Source organism: Olea europaea, chromosome 13 (assembly GCF_002742605.1).
Source record: "Olea europaea var. sylvestris chromosome 13, O_europaea_v1, whole genome shotgun sequence".
Classification (NCBI taxonomy): domain Eukaryota; kingdom Viridiplantae; phylum Streptophyta; class Magnoliopsida; order Lamiales; family Oleaceae; genus Olea; species Olea europaea.
Window position 1 is genome coordinate 6,309,964 of NC_036249.1, and position 19,884 is coordinate 6,329,847.

Here is a 19,884-nt window from a genome sequence, read left to right on the forward strand (position 1 = left end):
GATAAATATCTCACATCGCAAAAATGTGAAGTAAATCTACAATTTAAGATATTGAACAACTTCTTTTAACAAAGTTCATATTTTAAGATGAAACTCTAAGTTTTGATATGATATCAAGACTCATTGAGCCCTTGTTTGACAATCATTATTTGTAGAAAATAGAGTTTTGAATAATGATCTTTAAATGTATGTGTGGTTAAAAAATATGGAAAAGTTTTGAATTCAAGTGTTGAATAAGTTATTGTATGAATATGTAGTTGAAAATGAGCGTGTGAAAAAAATGATTTGAAAATAATAGTTGTCAAACATGAGTTAGGTTTTAACAAGCAATATGAATCAAAAACTTTTCCATAGGATTAATAATTATAGAATTTAAATATAGAATTGCCGACAACTGGAGATAGCAATGATTGTATTAAAATGAAGAAAAGCAGAGTTCAAGTTAGGGAATCTTCCAATGTTCACACCATGTGGTGTAATGGTGTATAGGTGTAATAAGTGGTTTCTAATTTTCTATAAGCCATTTTAAAAAAATAAATAAATAATAGAAATAAATCAATAAACTATATGAAGGAGAAAAAAATAAAACAAAAATTTATGTGAACACATGGTTTTCAACTTTCACCTTCAATAATTAGGTTTAAACTTATTTATTCAAAAATATTAACAATCATATTCACTCTTTCAACTCCTCTCTACATAACAATTCATCTTTTCTCCATTTACTTTTCTCCATTTACTTTCGAGACCCGCTTTCTCCAATCTCTCTCTCTCTCTCTTCATATCCGTCCGACCACCATCACCGAAAGCCTCCCACTACCTTCCCTCTCATACCCCGTGTAGATCGATTAACGAGGGCTCCTCATTGTGGATCGATAAAGCCCATGCATATTCAATGGAGAAGCTCATGTGCAAGCATGGGTACTTTCGTGCCAAATGGGGACAGCTTTCCTCACATAACTGAAACTCTTTTAGAATTTAATTTGGACTCGTTCTTGATCTAATTTTTGATGGCTATAAATACAAAATCAAGGGATCTTTCTCACCTCTTACCTCTAATATACGTAGCAGTTTCTTATTTAATACATGAGATAGTAAAAAACTACTACATTAATACATCAAATAACAAACCGTCAAATATTCAAGTTTCACTTTCTGCTAGTTAAACCGTAAAACTTATTGTAGGCTCAGTTTAATTTTAACACTGTAATGGAAGAAATAAATATGTCAAATTAAGAATGCAAGCATTATTAGAGGTTCATCGAATGTTTCTAAGCAGAATGTTAACAGTGATTCATGTGTTTCTAAGCAGAATGTTAACAGTGATTCATGCACAGAAATGAAATATATATAAAATGAAAAAGAATCCCTTTTTAGATTGTTAGATAAATTGGTGAATAACTTATATTTCACTAATAAAAAATACTTCCACGCAAAGGTGATAAAATCACGACTTAACAAACGAAATTAAAACGAGGTATGCAATTGCAAATCACCTTAAGATGGATTTCGTACCTGACACTGGTGCTAACATGATAAACTAGATGTATATTTTCCAAGATATAACACTACTTTCAAAATTAATATAGCATAGTATTCATTTTGTTGGCCAACCAAAACTTGACCGTACTCTTCTAAAATGGAAAATATCAAATACTAAATATTAAAAATAAAACTTAAATAAAATTTTTATAAATTATTTTGATAGAATTTGGAGAGAATGAATTAAAAATCAATTATATTTGAAATTAATTTGAAGTGAAGAAAATGGAATTAGTAGGTTCATATTTATAAATTTTCACGTGTCTTTTTGTGTGGTCGCATCTTTCGGCAGTAATTAACTTTAACGATTAGATATCACCATATCAAATTTATTGGTATAGATAGCACCTTATCAAAAGGACACACACATTCCGAAATAATGTGATTATTAGATATGAGTCCTTTACAATTAGAGTGTTATGTCTAGTAATCACATTCATTGAAGACTTTATAATTCACACATTTAAATCGTATATATGTTAAACTATGAATTCCAATAGGACCATCTCCACATTCAGCATCCACAACGCATTCAATTTAAACACCACGGGTCTTGCATCACCATCCAATCAATTGATGAGAATAGACTTTGTCAAACTAGTACACCAACTTCCAATGATGAATTGAGGTGAACCTAATTCTTGTCCAACTTAATGTGTCAAATTTTGACCTTCAGTACACCTTAAGAGTAAATCATGAGGGAAAACTCTAAATAAGTGCTTCATTTTAATGAAAATGTTTTAGCCAACGTTGTAACAACCCAATTTTTAAAGATTTGAATCGTTACCAAAATTTTTAAAATAATTTTCTTTTTTTATGCAAAGCCCAAAATTTATATAACTTCGTCAATTTTTTTTTTTTTTTTTTGGGGGTAATGTTATGCGGATTGCAATGTGACCAGCACGTTGGGTCTTCTTTTTTATATGTCAACTTAACTTGGAGTTGTCATCTTTCTGACAAAATCCATGTGATGGTGGAGTGGTTCTTTCTTATTATTTAAGGACCCCCCCTAACACCCTCAATGTAAAAGCCCTTACCGTCGACTCCAAGCATCAGTGTATATATACAAGCACCCCTCAAAAGTATCCTATACCATATAATATTGCATAAAGTGCACATCCATCTAGCATTTTCGTGAATAGTGAAAAAAAATACTGTTCACATCGGTTTTTGTTTTTATAGACCGCTCACACCGTGAACAGTAACATGGGGTACTTGGTCAATCGATTTATGGTAGACCGCTATTCCTACATATTTTTTTAGAAGGTTTTTGATCTATAACCGACCGATTTTATACCAATTCAAGATTTGTTGTACTGAATTAGTCGGTTAGATCTGATTTTCAGAACATTAATTATTACACCCTAAATATTTAATCAAAATAAATATTATAATCAATCATAAAACCCAAAAAAAAAAATAATAATAAATCACCTTCCAATTAAAAGGTATGAGTGATGTATGACACTATGATTGGCTAAAATGATTTGGGACCCAAAAAATTCGGTTGAGCGCCATCCCTATGCGGTTTAGATACATTTTTATTTTTTAGAATTTTGGACTAATCCACTATCGGTTCAGATATTCCTATATTTCAGTTCAAATGAGGGAATCTTCTAGTGTTCACACCATGCGGTATATGGGTGTAATAAGTGATTTCTATAAGCCATTTTTTTTAATAATAGAAATAAATCAATAAACTATATGGAGGAGGAAAAACAAAAACAAAAATTTATGTGAACACATGGGTTTTCAACTTTCACATTCGATAATTAGGTTTAAACTTATTTATTCAAAAATCATGTCATAATTCAATTTTTTAATATTAACAATAATATTATTAAACCTCTGTTTGCACTTTGCAGCCCATTTTAGGCCTATTTTTAGACAATTTTGGAGAGTAATTTTTTGCATTCAATTTCTACTGTTTCTTTCCACCTTTTCTTCAATTTTTTAGGTCTCTTTTTGGAAAATACGGTGGATGGACGAATTGCAGGGGAAGATGTATGCATGTATTCTACTCCAGAAAATATATTTATAACAAAAGTCCAATCTTCATTTACAAACTCTAAAATACTAAGTCAGTCATCCATTTTTTCTCATTCTTTTTTTATATTACTCATTTGTAATCATACATTTTTTCATTAAAATAATATTACACTCGAATCAAAAAAAAAATTCTTCTTTTTTAATCACACATTCTCTATCAACCATTATTCCATTATATATATATTTTTTTCAAATTAATGGGGGCACATACAGAACCTAAATATTGAATTATTATTATTATTATTATTATTATTATTTATTTTTTGGGGGTAATGTTATGCGGATTGCAATGTGACCAGCACGTTGGGTCTTCTTTTTTATATGTCAACTTAACTTGGAGTTGTCATCTTTCTGACAAAATCCATGTGATGGTGGAGTGGTTCTTTCTTATTATTTAAGGACCCCCCCTAACACCCTCAATGTAAAAGCCCTTACCGTCGACTCCAAGCATCAGTGTATATATACAAGCACCCCTCAAAAGTATCCTATACCATATAATATTGCATAAAGTGCACATCTATCTAGCATTTTCGTGAATAGTGAAAAAAATTACTGTTCGCATCGGTTTTTGTTTTTATAGACCGCTCACACCGTGAACAGTAACATGGGGTACTTGGTCAATCGATTTATGGTAGACCGCTATTCCTACATATTTTTTTAGAAGGTTTTTGATCTATAACCGACCGATTTTATACCAATTCAAGATTTGTTGTACTGAATTAGTCGGTTAGATCTGATTTTCAGAACATTAATTATTACACCCTAAATATTTAATCAAAATAAATATTATAATCAATCATAAAACCCAAAAAAAAAAATAATAATAAATCACCTTCCAATTAAAAGGTATGAGTGATGTATGACACTATGATTTGCTAAAATGATTTGGGACCCAAAAAATGCGGTAGAGCGCCATCCCTATGCGGTTTAGATACAGTTTTATTTTTTAGAATTTTGGACTAATCCACTATCGGTTCAGATATTCCTATATTTCAGTTCAGATGAGGGAATCTTCCAGCGTTCACACCATGCGGTATATGGGTGTAATAAGTGATTTCTCTAAGCCTTTTTTTTTAATAATTTAAATAAATCAATAAACTATATGAAGGAGAAAAATCATAAAACAAAAATTTATGTGAACGCATGGTTTTCAACTTTCACATTCAATAATTAGGTTTAAACTTATTAATTCAAAAATCATGTCATAATTCAATTTTTTAATATTAAAAAAAATATTATTAAACCTTTGTTCGTAGCCCATTTTAGGCCTATTTTTAGACAATATCGGATCGTTGCACAGTAACTTTTTGCATTCAATTTCTACTGTTTTCGGCAAAGAAATGACTATAGCCTGTTAAAAAAAAACTCTTTTGGCCTTTAGCTTTCCCTTGTGTTGCCCCTAACACTCCCAACTAGTAAATCAAGTAAAACAAGGAAATGAAGGGTAAATTTGGAAAATTGATTTTTATATACCAAGAAAATATCTACATCGTGTGGACCCTCTTGATTTGACATGAAAATGCATTCTCCATAATTAATGGTTCCCAAACATATATGTATGCAGCCTGTGGACCCTCTCTCTCTCTCTCTCTCTCCAAATCCGTTCGACCACCATCATTGGAAGCCTCCCACTCCCTTCTCTTCTCATACTTGGTCTAGATCAGTTAACGACGACTCCTCATTGTGGATATATCTTTCAAGATATAACGCTTCTTTCAAAATTAATATATTATTGTATTCATTTTGTTTGACAAACTTACACTTGATTGTATTTTTCTAGAATGAAAGATTGTATTCTTCTAGAATGAAAGATATCAAGTACTAAATACTAAACACAAAACTCAAATATAATTTAAAAATTATTTTGACAGAATTTAGAGAGAGAATGAATTAAAAATCAAATATTTGAAATTAATTTGAAATTAAGAAAATGAAATTAGGAAGGTCGTATTTTTAATCTTCATGTGTCATTTCGTATGGTCGAATCTTCTAGCAAAAGTTAATTTTAATTATTAGATATCACCATTTCAAATTTACTGATGTAGATAGCAACCTATCAAAAGATCACACCCACTCCAAAACAACATGATTCTTTTATATGAGTCCTTTACAATTAGGGCCAGTTTGATTGCAATAATAGAATTTTGGTGAAAATTGTCAATTAAATAGATATAATTTGTTACAATTGACGATAAAATTTGTTTCAAAAAAAAAAAAACCCACCAAGCCCATGGGAAAACCAATACCTCAAAAAGATGAAAAATGGGATGTTGTCAAGAAAATTTGATCAATCAAACATGCAAAAAGGTAGAAAATGAATTAAAATTTCCTACTTTCGTGAAAAATTTCTACAATCAAACAAGGCCTTAGAGTATCATATCTAGTAATCACCTCCATTGAAAACTTTATAATTCATACATTTAAAGCGTGTACTAAACCATTAATTCCAATAGGACCATCTCCACATTCAACATCCATAGTGCATTCAATTCAAACACCACAGGTACTCTTGCATCACCATCCAATCAATTGGCGAGGATAGACTTTGTCAACCTAGCACACCAACTCTGACCTATAATGTTAAAAATATACAAGTTTTCCTATTGCTTTAATTGGTTTAATAACTAATCTTATCTAATACAGGGTTAGCATTATCCAGTTCTTCCTAAAATCCGTGCTAAAGATGTGAATATTTAAATGGATAACAAGCCTTTCAATTAATTGTGCAAAGTTTCATTTAATTGTGTAAAGTTTTCACTAGCATATCATTTTGGTATAGGTATGATAAAGAACTCTTGCAAGCCAATATGGATTGGTTTGTGAATGATGGTAGAAGATGTTGTTTCTAGAGTACTAGTTTCTCCTTCAAATAATATGAATATACAAATACTGATAGAATTACAGCCTAACTATACGATCAACGAGATCTAAAACTTAATTTGAGCCCACTGACGGGTGTTAAAGGTGTTCAACAATCGTTTCCCAAGATAGAACGAATTTCGTTTCATACAAAAGTAGCATAGCAATCTGCAGGAGTTCCAAGGAACTCAATGAAGTGTTTTACACTTCAAGAACAATATTAGAATGAGATTCAAAGCAGATAACGTTTGCAATGAAAAATGGTGTTATTATTCTAGCAATTGGGCAGACTATTTATAGACTTATTCGTAGCCACTCAAACATACTCCAAGCCCTTTCAGAACAGTTGTCACTATTCAGACAGCCTCCAAACTCGAACAGACAGCTTAGTTCAATACTGTATCTATTAAGTTGGTTAACGGTCCACTGTTTAGTCTGCTAACAAACCATCTAGAACAAAAAATTACCCGGAAATAAGTTAATCAAAATAAATTTTATTAAGTACCCAAGAAATTGATTACTTACTTACAATTTGGCCTAAAAATTCAAATAAATTTGGTCTAAAAGTTAATCTAGGACACGTGCTCGTGCCATGCCGACAAGACAGGCAACAGCAGCGCGTGCGTATAGGCTTATGACCGACCCAATAAGATATATGTCTCCCCCCTTCCAAAGATAATCAGTAACCTTTGGGGCCCAAACCCAATTTCCAAACTTCCATCATATAAACTAGACCAATATTTCCTAACTTTCTTATGCGGGATGAATATTTGGCAAAATTTTAATAAATCAAATTCTTCAGTAATTAACAGTTTCAAGTGGGTTACTTTAAAATTAAATATTTCATTCAATTCTAAATGATTTTTGATAAATAAATATACCATGTTAACCACATCGTGGAGTAGAACATAAATATGCTAGGTCCCATTAAAATTAAGGTAAGGTCCCATTGAAATTTGGGCTCATAATTGACCCATTTCACCGATAATAATCATTTGTTTAAACATTAAACAATGAAGAAGATTAACAAATATAGCACTATGTAAATCTTTTATGTTATGCTATGAAGAACTTGTTGAATTCAATTAGTTCATTCTCTCAGCTGATTATCATAATGTAATTCAACTTGTATAAAAGTTTTATATTTATAAAATTATATGGCATATGCGTAATGGAGGGGTTTAACATTGACCGACTCAACAATCAATTATGTCAATTAAATTGGGTCCATTAAATCAATCAACATTTTCTTATACTTCCACATGGTTCAATGGCCAATCTTACTCATTTTCCTCCCTTCATATAGTCTAGAAATTACAGCTGCAATAAGTATTTCATCATGATCCAGTTCTTTATGGGAGGTTATCTTAACGTGTATCATTCATCGTATATAATTTGCCACTAGGCTTCTGCTTCTCGTTTAAGTTTGTATGCAATTATTAACCTTATGCTCTTCGTCAACCTCCATTGAGCTTGAAGAATAAAATGGCCATGTTACTTTTGGAGATGCATCAAAGGTTGAAGTCAAGGGAAAATGTATAATTCTTATTCAATGAAAAATGGAGAGTCAATATTTCTAATGTCTATTATGTCCTTCTAAGAAAACAAATATTTTGAGTTGAGGCCAATTTTTAGAGTTGGGATATGACATCTGAATGAGAAATCACGAGATGACAATTCAAGAACAAAATGGAAATTTGCTAGCTAGAATTCGAATGACAAAGAACCAATTGTTCTTGTTGAATATCCAAAGCAAAGAAGTTAAGTGCTTGAAGGCATGTATCAAATATCAACATGGCTATGACATTTGAGACTTGGGAATCGAAATTTTGACGGTTTAAATCTCTTGGTGAAGAACATGGTAAGGGGACTGGCACATATTCATCATCCAAATCAACTTTGTGAAGGATGTCTATATGGGAAGCAATCCGGAAGACTTTTCCAAAAGAAGCAAGTTACCGAACAACGAAGTATCTTGAATTGGTGAATACGGATCTTTGTGGCGCAATCAAACCATTGATGTCATTTTGTAAAAAATATTATTTCATGCTATTTATTGATGTTTTTCTCTCACAAAACTAGGGTTTATTTTCTTAGAGAAAAGTCCAATGCATTTGAGATTTTTAAGAACTTCAAAGTGACGCTAGAAAATCGAAGTGGCTACAAGAACAAAGCTTTACACTCGGATCATGGTGGTGAATATATTGGGAACAAATTCAAAAATTCTTGTGAAGAATGGCATATCTCATTCTTCAACTGTTCCTACATCACCTCAACAAAATGGCTTAGCGACGAAGAAAAACAGGGCAATCATGGAAATGACTAGACGTATTTGCTTAATCTATGCCCAACAAAAAGAATTTTGTTGACGACCAAGCAATTGCCAAAAGAATTTTGGGCTGAAGCCGTACAATGTGCTGGCTGTGTATTTGCTTAACTTTGCCCAACAAAAAGTGTATACCACATGAAGCTTGTAGTGGATTCAAACCAAGTATGTTGCACCTACGCGTTTTTTGGAATATTGCTTATTTTCACATTCCAAAAGGAAAGAGGAGCAAATTGGATGACAAGAGTGAGAAATACATCTTCATAGGCTATGATTCAAGATCGAAAAGCTATAAACTCTACAACCTAGAATGCGAAGATGATCACTAGTATTTGATGAAGGAATTTGAGATTGACAAAATCAGCAGCATAATTTCTTTCATTTTGATGATACTGAAGAAGAAGCCGGAGTGGTTCGCCTCAACTAGCACCATCATCTCCTCCACACCAAGATATGGTCAAGATTCATCTTCAGCTCCTCAAGTGAAGGGCCACAACGATATAGGAGTCTTCATAAGATTTAAGATAACACCAAGGAGTTAACTCAATATCTTGAAGAATTAACTTTTTCTTTTTCTTTTTCACTTTTTTTTTTTTCGCCAATCATGCAATTGTAGGTTTTGATGATGTCGTTCATGGCAAGAAACGAAAGAAGACATGGACGAAGAAATCGAAGCTATCAAGAAAAATGATACTTGAGAATTAACCTCACTTTTAGATGGTCAAAAACCTATTGGAGCTAAATGGATTTTCAAAGAAAAGAAGAACGTAAGTTGTGAAGTTGAGCAATACAAGGCAAGGTTAGTAGTTAAAAACTACATAAATTATTGTTTTGGAATTTAAAAATAAATACTCTACTAATTTTTCTATAAAAAGTTTCATTATTTTATTTGTATTTTTGTATAGATATAAATAAAATTAATGTATTCGTCGGTTATGGAGGCAAATATCAATTTGTTTGAAGGAACTTAAAAAAAAAAATAAAAACAAAGAACTGTTAAAGAATAGCATCATCTCATTTCCATCGTCATGGCCCTTCTGAATACAACTGTCTTAGGATTGTTGTTTCAAGTTCTTGCAAAAAACAGTGCGGATATTCATATACAATGTTTCAATAAAACTTAATGTCCCTATCTTTTCACATAAACTCAACTAGACAACAAATTTTTTAAGTGTGTATTAACCCCCCCACCCCACCCCACGGGGCCCCACAAAAAAAAATGGAAAAAAAAAGGTGATATCATAGAAGGACAATAAATTAACAATTTTTTTCATTTTAATTTCTATTTTGTCATTAACTCTTTTGGCTTATTTACACACTATGTTTTTCGAAGTATTAACAACATACTTCGAAATACATCTCTCAAATTTAAAAGTTGATAAACGACGAACCCATAATAACAAGTTAAAAATGATCTCAAAAATGGACTTGATAATCATGATTTAAATTTAATAATTTTTTTACATAGATGTCAATAAGTAAAAGAAATGAAAAGAAAATTTAATACTATAAATTTTGCATTCAATATTTTATACACACTAGATAATCTTCAAAATTTAAACTTTACCCTAACCTATTTATCAAATTCACGTTGCTAACTTTCTCACAAATTTTGAGTTGCTCAAACGGATTATGTAACATAAAATATTGCAACAAATGATTTTTTTTTTTAATAATAAAAATTTCAAAAGTGAAAAATTCAAATGGGAGAGGAGGTTTGTCGACCCCTGCATTTGGGGTGAAGTTGAAATCTATTGTCTAAAATTGACTATCCAACTTATTGTTCACCCAATGATTTATCGACACATCACTTTTTAAACACAAATGGCAATGAGAGAAAATTGAATGCGTTAAGTTAAAGTGTCGTATCAATAAATTATTAAGTAAAGAACAAATTAGACATTCAATTTTGAACAACAAATCTTAATTCTTTGGAATGAAGGGCTTTGCTAACTTTCAAATTAATGTCTTCATATTTTAATATGGCAAAACTAATATATTAATTAAATATTTAATTTGTTCTAAATGAATTAATTTAATTTCTTTTTTTCTATAGTAGTGTACCTAAGAGGAAGGCTAGCATAGCCCTACTTGATCCTTTGACACCCCTAATTCAAGTACGGTTGACAGTATTCAATACTTCCTGCTAGTCGTGACAATTAGAATGACATGCTAATAATTCAAGAAGTACGGTTCCGAGCAATTTGTCTGTATGAACAATTAAATATTTCAAAAAAATATATTTCATAATAAATTAGAGAAGAGTTTCTCATTCCAGAGTAATAGATTATTTTTCTGATGTTTTCACAGTTTATGGCTGCCGAAGTCTTAAAATTTCCAAATCCTCCTGCGGATTGAATATTTTTCCAAGAATAAAAAGACCAATTAAACTCCTGTTACAAGATCTGATCCAAGTTAGCAAAAGATTGCAAACTTCCCCTTAATACTCCTATTCTCAACAAGCAACCGAAGTGTGTTTCATTTATTGCAAGATGTACATGCATTCCATTTTCCCTACAGCGACATAAAACAGAAATTTCGAGGCCCGTTAGACAGATAACGAGCGACACCATCAGCGAGAAACAAAATATCATGGAAAGCTTGACAACAGAAGAGACCAAGGTTTGATTTGAGATCTATCCACACTTCAGGTTTTCATCAGATCATCATTGATAAATGCAACCATTATTACCAAAATTTTGCTATTCAAATTAACTTATTCTGACCTCATAACAGTATTCGAAAATCAATTTCTTGAGCCAGCAAGCTTTCCCAGGTGAGCAAACGATCAATATACTCAGGCCTTTGGGGGAAATGACTCGATTTCATCATCCAGCGTGTTCATGTGAACTGGCCTGTAGGGGAGCCTAACTTTTTCATTCTCCCAATAGCTGCAGATAACAATAGGAGCTTTATCAACAAACTGGCCTTCAACACAAGCAACTCATCAATAATAACAGCAATCAGTACATGACTTCAACTTATGCAGGGTGTTCAAGATTACAAAACCAAGGTGAAATAGTCGTTAACATCAGCTGTGACGGCCCGAATCCTTGACTATTCGAGTGTTACCAAATAAAACTTAATTCTTTCATAAGAAATAAAAGAACATGAAAAAGTTTTATTTATTTCTTCAATAAGTAAATAAATTTTAGTTTTTATCATTTAGTTTCAAAACATGAAAGAAAGAAAATAATTCTAATATAACAACTAAATTTGAAATTCAAAGTTATGTTTTAAGCACAACACTATTTATTAATTCTAGCCCTATTGTCATCTCCACATTGACTGCCTCGAACCATCAATTGCCTGAAAGGGGGAATTATCATAAAGTGAGATTTATAAAATCTCAATAAGTACGCCATGAATTATTATTGTGTATAACTTAAAAGAGTATAATCATAATCAACATAATGAAGACACAAGAATTATACCGAGCATAAATGGTAAGAATTCTTATGTGTAGCACTACTAAACTCCGGTCCCCTTAACATAATCATAATCATAACATATGGGATCCATAATAATTTTCTCGAAATTCATGACATAATAACAATTCAACATAGGCAGCAGTGTACTTACAGTGATGTTTGAAAGAAAGAATAATAGAGACTTAATTCCTCTACAATTTCCACCTCGGCTTATGAATGTGTATGTATATATTATTTGGACTAAAAAAATATAATAGTGAGTGATAACATGTAAATGTGAATGAGTGGTTTATATAGGACAAGATTAGGCATGCATCATTAAGGAAAAATTAATGATGGTGGAAATTGTTCCTTGAAATTTGTGAAATGAGCAAGAATCTCTATCATTCCTACATTTATGCATTCACACTACACGTTACCTTATGCTTGATCAATCAAGCATAAATCAAGAATTTTACCTTATATTTGGTCAATCAAGCATAAATCAAGAATTTTACCTTATGTTTTGTCAATCAAGCATAAATCAAGAAATTTCTATATAAGTGTTTGACCAAGAATTTAATCAAAACATTTGAGAATTAAAACTCATGTTAAGTTTGCTACAAGGTCCTATAAGGTGGATTAACCCTCAAATGAGTCCCTAAATTTTCAATTTTGATAATTAGACCTGGAAATTCGGATGTGGGTATTATATCAGTATGCAGCGGAAAATATTCCAATGTATCAACATTGAATGATACAGAAAATCCAAGTTACGAGGCTCGAAAAATGGGTATGTCCACTTCAAAAGCAAACACTACAGTGTGCATTCAAGTTAAGAGATGAGTGCATTCTGTTAACCTATATCAGATGTGTATGTGTGAGATGGACACGTGGATTGGCTAGTACAAACAAGAAACTGCAGGAAAAAACTTACCCCAAAGTGTGTTTCATCCAGTTTTCATCATCTCTTTTCTGCAAACAGAACAAAATTTGATTCAGTTGTGCCAGGCTAAAGGAGAAAAATGAAAAATAAATTTAACATTTAAGAGTTTTGAACGAGCCGTAAAATCTTCATGCGAATGGGCTCCTCTACTTTATTTCTTTGCTTCAGCAGAGTGCATGGTGATACATGCATTGATTAAATTGTTTTCCAACTCAATAGTCTCTATCAAGTCTGAGTTCCTGTAAACATAAAGAGTCTATTAAAAGGTTTTCCGACTCTAAGTCTGAGTTGGTTATACATGCATTAATTGAATCTACTACACTGGGGCAAAATAAGTAATGAGAAATTATGGACTTCAGTATATGACTTTCCATGCTAATAATCCTACTAAACATACATACCATATTAATCTTCTGTCCTTCAACTTGACATCATGGAAGCTCTCCCATGCTTTATCAATCAACTGACAACCTTTAAAATAAAAAAAATAAAGAATCAGCGAGGTAGAGAATTTAAATATAGTGATCAATGGAGTCTAAATAGTAAGCCTGTTTCAAAAGCAGAGTCACTGCAAACTTGTCTGTGTAGATGGAGACCAATTAAGCAAGAAACTGAAGTACATCCACCTTAGTATCTAGTTCATCTCTTATACAACAAACTAAAAAATGGATGTCTCTATTGCACACCTTCTTCTAATGTTTCCTGCATGTGAAACACAGCAGCATTGCTTTGCATAATCCGCTGCATGTTCAACCGGATATTTGAGGTGGGAAGGGAACCATTTGAATTCCTAGGCTTCTCCAACCATGCAATAGTCCTTTCTCCATCAACCTTTTCATGTGGTTTTTGACTCTGTCCTGCATGAGTGCAAGACATCTCAAACTTGTCATACATTGCCCATGAAGCACCAAATCCTTAAATAAACAAACTTCTATTTACCTGGTCTACGGATCTCATCAACCCTGTTTGCACAAGCCCGTCCAAACACAACAATATCAAGAAGCGAATTTGCACCAAGTCGATTAGCGCCATGAACAGATGCACATGCAGCTTCCCCAGCAAATAAGTCCAGGAGTCACTGCATCAGGATCATCAACTTTGATAGTAACTACCTGCATAGTAACCATTATTTAAGGAGAAGAGTTCTATATTATTTGATCAAGAGTAAAAATTTCAGCATGAATTTGTACCTCTCCATGGTGATTTGTGGGGATCCCACCCGTGTTATAATAAACAGTAGGTAAAACAGGGATTGGCTCTTTGGTAACATCTACACCGACAAAAATAGTAGCAGTTTCAGATATTCCAGGAAGTCTCTCCTCGAGGACCTCAGGAGGCAAGTGATTTAAGTGAAGCTAGATATGATCTTTCAAGGGTCCTATCGGGAGTCAAGTATAACCCGTTAAATTATGTACAAGTGGTAACAATCAATCCTATTATCTCCACTAGCTGCCACATATTCTCCAATCGATGTTTATTCATTTCTCTAAGCTACCAACCATACATATATAACATTAATTCTGAACAAACCACCACCCAATATCATGTATCGTTCACTTCTACACAATATAAAGGAACACATTTAAGCTTATGTAGGATTAATTGAGAAATTCAGAACTTGTAAAAGTTGAATAAATTAGCAGAAGTAGCAGAATACACACAGTAAAGAAACAACTAAGGGAAAAGAAGAAGGAGAGAAGGGGAAGGGAAGAGAAGAGAAGAAAGGGGGCGGTGGAAAAAGAGAACACTCCTGCAACAGTCAATTCATTCTATCATCAATCTGTCCGTCCCTTACAAAAGGTTGCCTACATATATAAAATACAACACGAAAGAAAAAGGGCATGGGCCAGCCCAATACATAATACAAGCCCAAAAATAAAAGATACTAAACTAGCCCAAAAGTAGCCCAAAGCAAAGATGCTAAACTAGCCCAAAATTAGATGTCCTCATCACTTAGTCAAGGCAAACGCTAACTTAAGAATTCATAAGATTTATTAATCATACTACAACAAGAATGATTAAACAAGATACTGAATTCTGAAATTATAACTAGTAGAGATTTGAAACTTAGGGAAACCATCACCGTGTTCTGGAGGTACTGCGATGAAGATTATGTGGAAGTAAATTTATTTCCTTTTCCTTGAAAAATCAAAATTAGTTATTACAGGAAAGAATAAAAGCCTTCATAAAACATGTTAAAAAGGGTGAATGAAGTATCAAAAAGTCTATCCAATTCCAAAAGAACTTTGAATGTATTGATTATTTCAATTGAAAATAAAGAGAATACGATACTCCAAGTTCTCCAGGAAGGATTTCTACATTTTGAAAGCCCTCTGCTCTCTTCTCCCAAAACAACTCACCCTAGACGTGGGAGTGACTTTTTGGATACCAAAATTTAACACATTCAGATAAACCAAATTTTATGGTACACCATAGATTGTGAATGCAGCCATACCTACACCACGCCCTTCTCGGATCTCGGATCTCCATTGTCATGGATCTTGAGACAGCGTCTCTTGATGCAAGATCCTTAGCTGTTGAGGCACACCATTCCATGAATCTTTCACCTTCACTATTCCTAAGAATACCATTTTCACTCCCAGACCCTGAACATGGAGAAACAAACATTGGAAACGAAAGAATCTGTTAATAAATAAAGTAAGAGCAGTAAGTTTATATAGATCAGACCAAGATAGATAGACACAGACCTTCAGTAATGAGACAGCCAACACCATATATACCAGCTGGATGAAACTGGACAAACTCCAGATCCTGCAAAAAGAAAGTCATCACATTAATGGTTGGAGACATTAACATTAGCACCTGTTTATGAAAATTCGCTTTAAAAATAGATTCTCCATCCCCAATACTCCTTATTTGAAAATAGAAATACAAAATAAAAATTCAACAATAAACACACCTCGAGAGGCAGTCCAGCTCGAGAAAGCATAGCATTGCCATCTCCGGTGCAAGTGTGAGCAGAGGTAGCAGAGAACTATGCCCTACCATAGCCCTGGCAGAAGCAGCAACAGAAGTAGTTTTTCAGGCGATAAAAATCGAAAGAAGGATTTTATTGCAAATGACAGGTTCAAGTCTAAATATGCTTCAAGAATTAATAGTTACCCCTGTAGCCAGAATTGTTGAGGCAGCACGGAACCTGTGTAACGTCCCATCTTCCATATTTAAGGCAATTACACCTCGACAGCTACCTGATAACGAAAAAAAAAACACACAAAAAGAAAAAAGTGACAGATTTACACCTGTCCATGTTTTATCCATTTGCATGTGTACTGCATGTCCTTTGTTTTTTTTTTTTCCCTCCTGGTTCAATAAGCCAAGTATATTAACGTACATACACTCAAAAAGATATTAATCCACTCGCCTTTCAACCAGCGGTTCCATGTTCCGTTCAGATTTTTGCATTATGGTAGTTAAAGGACCGCATTTAAATGTAAATAACAGAATAACAGTCTGCTGAATTTGAAGATGATGTTTTTGAATTTTTAGATTCCAGTTAAACCCTAGTATATTTTGGTTTTTCTCCCCACTTTTACTTTGTCTACAGATACATTTTTCCTGGCCATAAACATTTTATTGTTGACTACATAATTCACAAAATGAATTTCTTAGCCCAATGTTATCACAAAACTTTGAGAGATTTCGAATAATCCCAGAGGGAGAAAAAGAAATATTACAAAGCAAAAATGATTAAACAAATTCCCAATGTAAGAAGGAAGTTAGGGTAACCCTACCATCACTACCCATAAGTAAATCCAGGGCAAAGTATTCCACAAAAAAATTGTGTATTGTGCTTCATAGCCTGGCCATAAAGAGTATGCAACAAAGCATGCCCAGTTCGATCTGCAGCACATGCACAACAATATGCTTGTCCACCTAAAAGAAATAGAGGCAATGCAAATCAAATAAGTTCAGTTGAAATCCTGTACTATTCTTCCATGTAAAAATACCTTAACACCTTTTTCCAAAGTTTAGGCTTTGACCACCAAATGCACGCTGATAAATCTTCCCATCTTTGGTCCTAGAAAATCGTAGCCCATGATTTTCAAGCTCTATAACTGCTTTTGGAGCTTCCCTACACATGTACCGAATGGCATCCTGATCACCTGCAGAAAACATAATGCCAGTTACTTAAAGATAGTTTAACTCCTTTTTGACTTACCTTGGATCCTTTACTTAGATATATGAGGAATGGTGGTAAAATCTGGTGAGTAAATAAAAGAAAGATACAAGACCCCAAGGATTTCAAAAACATTTTTCTCAACCATAGACCCAAAGCAAACAAATATCTGGTGTGTAGGTGGTCAACAGCTCAGAAATCTCTGAGATTTGTAGAGATTCACATAAAAGACAATAAAAACATAGATACTTGACCAAAATTTTAATATTATGTTGCATATGAAAGTGTAGGTAACATCCAGTTCTATATCGAGAAAGAATTTTAAACAGTAGTTTCAATGCATAAACTGTACCATGTAAACTATGAAATTTCTAATTATGTTCATTACACATAGAAAAATATATGTATCATGGAATTCAATTTCAATTGGATAGGGATCTTGAGTCACTTCAATATACTTATATTACCCAACAGGATCCATACACTGAAATTTTCATAATCTAATTCCAATTCAGGCGTTACTCAGATCACAACACCCCAAGCTACCAAGCATTTAGTGGTTATAATTAATATTAACAAAATAAAATGAAAAAATAAAAATTGCTTTCGGTGTTCTGACAACTAGAAGAAAGCCTTTGCCTTGTATAAGTAGCAAATACCTAGCCAGTCACTTCCCTTGACTGTATCATACAAGTGCCACCTCCAATCATCTTCTGTCATATTTCCCAATGCAGCATTTATCCCACCCTGCAAAAGGATTTACAGAGATGGAGGTTAGATGCACATTTTACAGTGGACAAACATTTTGGACTTGCATTGGACATTGGAGCACAGAACTTCGTGTATTTATAAAGAAGTCAAACAGATATTGACATAAAGTATAACCAAAAATTGACACCCCCCAAAATATATAATAGAATAACAACTACAGAGACAAACAACAGTCTGGTATGTTTCAAGCCACCTAAAAACAGAGACTAAAAAATAAAAATAATAAAAAATAATAAAAAAAGAGGAAAAGGAAAAGGGAAGAAGAAAAAAGAAAAGTAGATTTCTAGCAATGGGGAATGGCAAGAGGCAGGTCGTCTTTGCTAAAATTGAGTTATTTGAACATACAGCCAGGGCAAAATCTGAAAATTGCATCTGGTAAATTGATCAAAAATTTGAAATGATTTCTTGGTTTCAATAACAAGATGACAATGAGTTTTATCTGTGGATGAAAAAAACTTGAAAAGGTGAAAATATGCCAGAGAAGGTGTAATAAGAATCATTTTAAATTATTTATGAACTAGAACAAACAGAATACATAAAAATAATATTACAACTAATGCGACCTTTCCTCCTCTAATTTTCCATTTTGGCCACTAGCAAAATTATATTACTAGCCTCAAAACATTTAAATCAATGTCATAAACATAATGAATACCCACTTACTGATAGCATCCAAGGAGATGGGAAAATAAAAACAAAAAGGGAGTTATAGTCCAATTCCATATATCTCAAACAAAACAACAATACTCATTTAGTTCTTTTAACACTAGATATATATGATAAAATTGGCCATGTGAGACACAGATACAGAAGGAAGGAAGAAGGAAGAGGAAGAAGGAAGAAATTATTGTCCATGCTTATGGAAGTAGGAAACAAGAGCTAGAATTACGGTACCTGAGCCACAACTCTATGAGACTGAGTAGGAAAGAGCTTAGTAATGCAAGCTGTGTTGAATCCATGATCTGACAACCCTATCGCCGCTCTCAGACCAGCACCGCCTGTGCCGACCACAACAGCGTCATAGGTATGATCCACCACTGTGTATGACGACCCTCCCACATTCTGTTCAAAACAAACCACTAGTTCCAAAAATGAATAAAAAGAAAAATTGAACATATACTATTTCAAAACGATAATACATAATATTAAAAATCCCATCAAGCTCAACCTAAGCCTGCAACCCATCAGTTTAAAAAAAAAAAAACCCCCCAAATCCACAAAAGAATCAAATCACAAAATTAGAACAGATTCAAATCAACGACCCAAGACTTGTCTCCAGATTTGCAACGTACAAAATAAAAGCAACTTTGAAAAACAAATAAACTTATTATAAGTTAAAATTGTAAACAAGGAATCTTACCGATTGAGATGAAAAGAGACGGCGGAGGGAGTCGCCGGCTGTAGATTTCTTCGACGGAATGTGGATGCCACGCGACACGCACCGCTACATCTCTATTCACTTCTGTATAAGGTAAGCGAGTTTTAATCAATGTTTTAGAAGGCGTAGTTCGTGGTAATGAGTGGAGGCCAAAGCATGGGCAAAGCGAATTTAGGCGAGGGATAGAGGGAAAAAAGCGTAAAAATATAATTTTATTTTAATTTTTAATAAATCAAAAAATATTTAATAATTAAAAATAATACTTACTAAATATTTAAAACAGATTTATAGGAACGTTATATATTTTTTTCAAAGTTTTCAATAAAAATGTAAGTTTCAAATTTAAATACAAAATAGTAAATAAATAATATAATAATTTAAATCATAATTTTTAAATCTTATTTAACTCTTTATCGGACTCCAATTTAATATCATCTTCTTCATCTAATTCGTCATCTATATCTT

At 32.8% G+C, this 19,884-nt stretch overlaps 1 pseudogene; it reads right to left on the reverse strand.

Moving 5' to 3' along the window:
• Positions 1-11,231: 11,231 nt before the first annotated feature.
• On the reverse strand, positions 11,232-19,491 carry LOC111407427 (annotated as a pseudogene).
• Positions 19,492-19,884: the final 393 nt, after the last annotated feature.